The following is a 7379-nucleotide window of genomic DNA, read 5'->3' on the forward strand; positions in this document are numbered from 1 at the left end:
AGTGATGCTACATAATCAAACAACTATGAAAGTAAGTATGGTCATACAGGGCAAGAGGTACTCACAAGAGCAATGCAGTGTGCAGTATAGTTGCGAGATTCTGTGGTCCCTTGAGAACGAATGTTCTTCTGCTAATAGTTTTCGTACAAGTGAGACATTAAGGAAAATGCAGAAATGTACTTCAAATTGTGATTTGATATCATAGACAGTACCTTACGCTGCAGCCGAGACCAATGTGTAACAAGATTATTCCAGTCACCGCCGGATAAATGTAGCACCGGAGACTTTACAGAAATTCCGTTCAGAGCCTTGCCATCGAAGTGCGCTTGCCTCAGGTAGGAACAATACTTCATCAACGAGTGCTTGAAAAGCGCAACCAACCCTTGCTCGTCATCACAATCCAGTTTGCGCCTCGCGTATTTAAAAGAATGAAATCTTGTGTCTTCTGTCAGCAGAAACATATGCAGTAATGACCATGAATAACATTAGTACATTACTTACGCGTAAGTTGCGGAGGAAGACTGGAAATTGTTCTGTGTCTGTGGTATAATCTTTCCATGAAGGAAAGATGCACACAAAGTTCCTGACAACAACATAAGCTTCATCTTCTAAACTGGGAAGAAATGGAACATGGGTCCTATTGGCTGCAATTGGGGCTCTCTCTGGTTCGAAAAGGGATTTAGCAACTGGATTTGGTGTACTCTTTGCTGGAATGGGGGTTTTGCGTCGTACAGCTGGTGCTATGTCAACTGGCATAATCATACTGTTTGCTGCAGTTGGGGTCTGCTGAGTTGGGGCATCAGAAATGACCAGTGTAGTACGGCTAGAGTCTGCTAGAGTTGGGGTATTTTGTGGGTCAGGTGATATTGCAACTACACCTAATGGGCTATTTGATTTATCAGGTGCCACTACCTTTTCCAAATACTTTGCTTGTGCTCCTCCACGATCAGCAATCGCCCTCTTCCTTTTGAACGTCTGATACACAAGAACAACATTTGAATGGATAAATATGGTATGATGACAGATGGAATATGTACTAAAAATGAATAGGCAGGGCGTATTCACATACACGATGTGTAAACTAAGCTAATGGCAGTTCAACAAAGTATAAGCAATGCAAAGCATCAGTTGCAAGATATGTGTGAGCAATGTAACCTTGGAAAGTTAGAGCAAGTACCTTGATGGGTGAATAAGATAGGGCATCTTCCTCTGACTCCTCCACTAGGGAGCTACATTGACTTAGGTCTCCCTCTAGCTCAGAATCACTGTTAGGATCATATTCTGAGCATGAATCTGTAGGTGAAGAGTGTTTGCATTGCATTGCACCACTGGTAGAAAAAAGGCCTGTTGTCCCGGTTTGTAAGGTCCTTTTGTCCCGGTTCTGGAACCGGGACTAAAGGGTCGGTACTAATGCCATGTCTCTTTAGTCCCGGTTCAATCCAGAACCGGGACAGATGGGCCTCCACGTGGCCTGTGCGCGGAGCCCAGGCAGGAGACCCTTTGGTCCCGGTTGGTGGCACCAACCGGGACCAATAGGCATCCACGCGTCAGCGTTTTTGTGGCTGCGGTTTTTGTTTTTTTGAAAGGGGGGGGGGGTTGGGGGTTTTGGGGGGTTAATTTAGGTGTTTCATATATTGTGTTAGCTAGTTATAATTAATAGAGAGAAGTGTCCTCTCTTATGTCCGTGCTTGGTCGAAGCTACGTACTATACATACGTATAGAGAGGACTAGACACGCTAGCTAGCTAGTAAGCAAACGAAGGAAACAGAAGATCGTCATGAACATATATGCATACAGAGAGAAGTGACATCGACCACCTCTCCTTCTCCGAGAGATTGGTCGAACAACAAGTTCTCGTATATCTATCCGACACTACCGGCTACATATATACAATAATTATCTCTTACAAATATAATCATGCGGACTCAGGGTCCACATAGAATTCTCCGTCTTCAGGGATCACGTAGTCAAGAAAGAATGCCGCCAATTCCTCTTGAATTGCTCGCATGCGAGCTGGTGCTAGGAGTTCATCCCGCTCCGAAACATCTAATTTAAAGAAGGGGGTCAATACATATATATATATATATATATATATATATATATATATATGAATGAATGAAACTCAACACAAATGATGGTAATAAAATAAAATTGTGAATGTTGTTATTTACGTACTTCATATTGTTCGTCAGTGTAGCCCCGCTCACAGGTCGTGTGGCGGATGGACTCGCAAACGTAGTATCCACAGAAATCATTCCCTTGTTCCTGCCACAACCACTTTACAAGAAATAGAGGTCAATCAAACTGATAAGCAAGAATGCCAAATGGTATTGATGAAACTAGCGCTTGAATGACTAGTAGATGCGCGGAACATGCTACTATAGTACTTACTTTTGGGTGTCTAAATTGCAGCTCCTTCGACAGTCCCGGAGCTTTTCTGGTGAATTTTCTCCAAACCCTGCCGGACAAAGAAAACAATTACTTGATATATCAGGAAATGAACAAAGTTGCTGATATGGTGGATAATGATCGATTTAACTTACTTCTCGAGTATTTGAGTCATGTCTACATAGTCCTGGGGATCTTTTCGTCTTGAGTCTAAGATGGTTACTAGTCCCTGCTCAAGCTTAATCTCTAGGAGAATATAGTGGAAACTGCACACGCATGCATAACTCATCAATTAAATTACTATAACCTTGACTAATATATAAGGGAAACCAAATACGCACAAGACAGTAACACTCACTTGAAGTTGTAAGGAAAGAGTATTATATCTTTGTTTTCATTTATTGCCAACGATCGTAGCAAGTTGGCCTCGGTAGCTGCAGCATGAAATTTAACCTGAGTTGCATCTATGAGATATGTGTTAATGAACCCAATATCACCGACTTGTCTTTTCTTCAATTCGGCGATCTTCAATCTGCATAATATAGTGAGGATGATTATAAATACATGCAATGAAAGAGCTGAGCTATATAGAGAGACTTAATGACAGAAGTAGTACTACTTACAGACAGTAGCAGGCGACCGTTGTTTTATCGAGGGCCAATTGATTGAAAAACTGATAGAACTCCTCAAATGGAACAGGCAACAGTTCAATTCCAATGAGGTCATGCTCCTTTTTAACTTTCACATACAAAGTACTCCTCCCCCCAGAGTCTCTGCAGATTTTCAAGTACCAATCATGCAATCTTCGCATCATCATTGATAGAGATCTTTCATCTTTGACGAGAGGCTTCCCGTACTCGTATCTTTGTATCTGCACCTCCATGGGTTCATAATGTACATCGTCGGGCAGGTAATCTGCAAGATTGCTATAGCCGGGCACCATCCTCGAATCATTAGCGACGTTGTGGCTAGGCACCTTGAGCGGGGGGCACGATTGCTTCGCTTGTTCGCTGAGCTGGGCAATTTGTTTCCCAGCTCATCGTTCTTTCAGCCTTTGATCACTGACAGTACTTCCCGACCGCTCCGCTTCGGCAAATTCCTTTCCAATAATGCGCTCATAGTTTCCTTTCGGCGGAGATTTGGGTGGTTTTGTCAGGGGAGCCAGAGTGCGCTTCGCTTTCACCGGATCTACCTTCTCCTCCGGAAGTGGATGTCTCTTTGCTTTCAACCCTTGAAACCAGTCATCCACTTCGGTTCGTGCGATCTCGGCGTTCTCCTCCGGGGTCCTCTCGTACGGTAACTTCTCTGGAGTCTTCAGAGAAGGACCGAATCTGTATGTCCTCCCGCCTCTGGCAGTACTGCTAGACGCCGGCCGAGCAGACGGAGTAGTTGTCTTCTTTACTGGCTTACGAGGCGGAGGAGAAGGACTACGACGCGCCGGAGCAGCCGAAGCGACGGCAGGTCTCTTCTGCCCTTGCTAACGAGGCGGAGAAGGAGGAGGCTGGCTGCTCGGGCGCGTCGGCGCAGGCGGAGAAGGAGGCGGAGTGCCGCCACGTGCTGGAGAAGGAGCCGGTCGAGTGCCCTGATCGTCACTCGGCGGAGGAGGAGGCGGTGGAGGAGGCGGAGTGTCCTGACTCGCCGGAGGAGGAGGCGGTGGAGGAGGCGGAGTGCCCTGACTTGCCGGAGGAGGAGGAGGAGGCGGAGGCGTCCAGTTCAGAAGGTTGATGAGATCCTTCCGCCATAGGCATGGAGTCTTCAGAGCAGACCCCAGCCTAGTCTCCCCTTCACCGGTAGGGTGGTCAAGCTGGAGGTCCTCAAATCCCTCCGTTATTTCATCCACCATCACCCTAGCATATCCTTCTGGAATCGGCCGGCAGTGAAAAGTTGCGCCGGCTTCAGTAGGATAAACAGAGCCAACAACCGCCTTGACCTTCAAATTCATCCATTGCGTCATAAGGTGGCAATTTTGAGACTCCGTGATAGCATCCACGGGATAGCTGGCAGGAGCCGTCAAGGCATGCTCCGGCTGAAGTAGCTCGGTGGAAGCCACGCTCCTTCTCCGCTGAGATGGCGGGGTAGCTTCGGGGGAAGCTTCGGCAGTACGTTTGCTGCAATTTACTTCTCGTTCCTGCATTTGGGTCTGCTGCACTTTTTTCCTCCTCTCATGGGATTTGTAACCGCCTGCGTCCGGAAACCCAACCTTCCACGGAATGGAGCCTGGCATGCCTCGTGTCCGTCCAGGGTGCTCAGGATTCCCGAGGGCCATTGTGAGCTCGTCATTCTCTCTGTCTGGAAAGAACGTCCCTTGCTGCGCTGCTTCGATATACTGCTTAAGCTTCCTCACTGGTATGTCCATTTGATCGTTCGTCCAAATGCACTTCCCTGTTACAGGGTCCAAGGTTCCGCCAGCACCGAAGAACCAAGTCCGGCAACGGTCTGGCCAGTTAATTGTCTCTGGTTCGATCCCTTTATCAACCAGATCATTCTCAATCTTGGCCCACTTAGGCCGGGCTATAAGGTAGCCACCTGACCCCGTGCGATGGTGATGCTTCTTCTTCGCAGCATTTTGCTTGTTTGTCGCCGACATCTTCTTACTCTTTTCCGATGTCTTGTGGGCCACAAATGTGGGCCAGTGATCTCTGATCTTCTCATATCTGCCCTTGAATTCTGGTGTCTCATTATTTTCGACAAACTTATTCAGCTCTTTCTTCCACCTCCTGAATAGTTCTACCATCCTCTTAAGAGCAAAAGACTTGATTAATTGCTCTTTAACTGGCTTCTCTAGATTATCCTCTGGCGGTAGGGTGAAATTTGACTTCAGCTCAGTCCAAAGATCATTTTTCTGCATATCATTGACATAAGACACCTCAGGGTCTTCTATAGCCGGCTTAAACCATTGCTGGATGCTGATCGGGATCTTGTCCCTAACCAGAACCCCGCACTGAGCAACAAATGCGTTCTTTGTTCGGATGGGCTCAATCGGTTGGCCGTCGGGCACGATTGCTATGATCTCAAACCTTTCATCCGAGCTCAACTTTTTCTTCGGGCCTCGTCTCTTTACCGAAGTTGTGCTCGATCCGGAGGGCTAGAAAAAAGAACAAAGACTTAATTAATATGTGTACATACCAAAACAATGAATGCATCAATTAGCTAGTCAGCACAGGCTTAACTAATATATATACCTGGCCGGACTCGGTTCGGTCACCGGAGCCGTCATCACGGTCTCCTTCTTGCACCGGCATTGGGTCACCGGAGCCGTCCTCATGTTCTTCTTCTTGCACCGGCATTAGGTCACTGTAGCCAGCTTCTTCACCCTCTCCTTCCAGACCATCGGTGTCGTTGAGAAACAACGAGACGACATCACTTCCTTCTGCGATTATGTCCCTCAACAACGCTTCTTTTGCTTCGTCTCGGACGGTGTTCATAGTTTCTACAAATATTTACAACATGGCAATTATTATTCAAACATGACAGATGGATATATTAGTGGCAAACATAGAACTAGCTACCTAATCATAGTAAGGAATCATATATATTAATTAGTGGCCTCGACGCTGCTTCTCTAGGGTTTGGGGTGGCCTCGAGAACGCTTCAAGGAGGGGGTAATATCGACCCCCCCCCATGTGTTGAAGCTATCGGGAGGGGGTATATCGATAACGACGACACTACATCTATGTCCCTCGACGACCCTCGTTCCCGATAAAAAAAGAGGAAGAAGAAGAAAAAAAAGAGGAGAAGAAAGAATAGAGGAGAAGAACTCCTCTATTCTTTCTTCTCCTCTTTTTTTTCTTCTTCCTCTTCTTTTTTTATCCTCTTCTTCCTCTCATGTTCGAGAGGATCGCCGAGGGGTCGGGAGGTTGCCTAGTGTCAAAGGATTCAACAAAACCATGTCTTCATCATTAGGCGAAAGTAACAGGTGCGTGATGGTACGAAGCTCTCCAAAGTTATTTTCGAACGGAGTCCTAGATAGGATAATTCGCTTTTTGGTACAAAGTTTAGCAAGAACCTTCCAAATATCGTTATTTGGAAGGCCTTTGCTGAAATTCATACAAAAAGGCAAATTATCCTATCCGGGACACCATTCCAAAATAACTTTGGAGGACTTCGTCATGCCCTGGTTACTTCCGGCTAATGATGAAGCCATGGATTTCTTCAATACTTTGACACTAGGAAACCTCTCTCGACCCCTCGGCGATCCTCGACCCCTCGAACCCTCGACGACCCTGGAACCCTCGACCCCTCGGCGATCCTCTTCTTCCTCTCATGTTCGAGAGGATCGCCGAGGGGTCGGGAGGTTGCCTAGTGTAAAACGATTCAACAAAACCATGTCTTCATCATTAGGCGAAAGTAACAGGTGCATGATGGTACGAAGCTCTCCAAAGTTATTTTGGAACGGAGTCCCAGATAAGATAATTCGCTTTTTGGTATAAAGTTCAGCAAGAACCTTCCAAATATCGTTATTTGGAAGGCCTTTGCTGAAATTCATACAAAAAGGCAAATTATCCTATCCGGGACACCGTTCCAAAATAACTTTGGAGGACTTCGTCATGCCCTGGTTACTTCCGGCTAATGATGAAGCCATGGATTTCTTCAATACTTTGACACTAGGAAACCTCTCTCGACCCCTTGGCGATCCTCGACCCCTCGAACCCTCGATGACCCTGGACCCCTCGACCCCTCGAACCCTCGACGACCCTAGACCCCCTCTCGACCCCCTCATGTCAAAGTTATCGGGTAGGGGGTATATCGACAACGACATACCCAATACATGCATACATACATACATATCACATGCATCCATACATATATGAACAAAATTAATATCTACTAATTAACAACCTAAATAAAAAAACTAATACATATAGGAAGAAGAAGAAAAAAGAAGAGAAGAAAGAATAGAGGAGAAGACTTCCTCTTCTTCCTCTCCTCTTCTTCTCCCTCTTCTTCCCCTTCTTCCCTCGACCCCCTAAACTAGTTCTCAACCCTCGACC

Source organism: Triticum dicoccoides, chromosome 1A, assembly GCF_002162155.2.
Source record: "Triticum dicoccoides isolate Atlit2015 ecotype Zavitan chromosome 1A, WEW_v2.0, whole genome shotgun sequence".
In the NCBI taxonomy this organism is placed as follows: Eukaryota; Viridiplantae; Streptophyta; class Magnoliopsida; order Poales; family Poaceae; genus Triticum; species Triticum dicoccoides.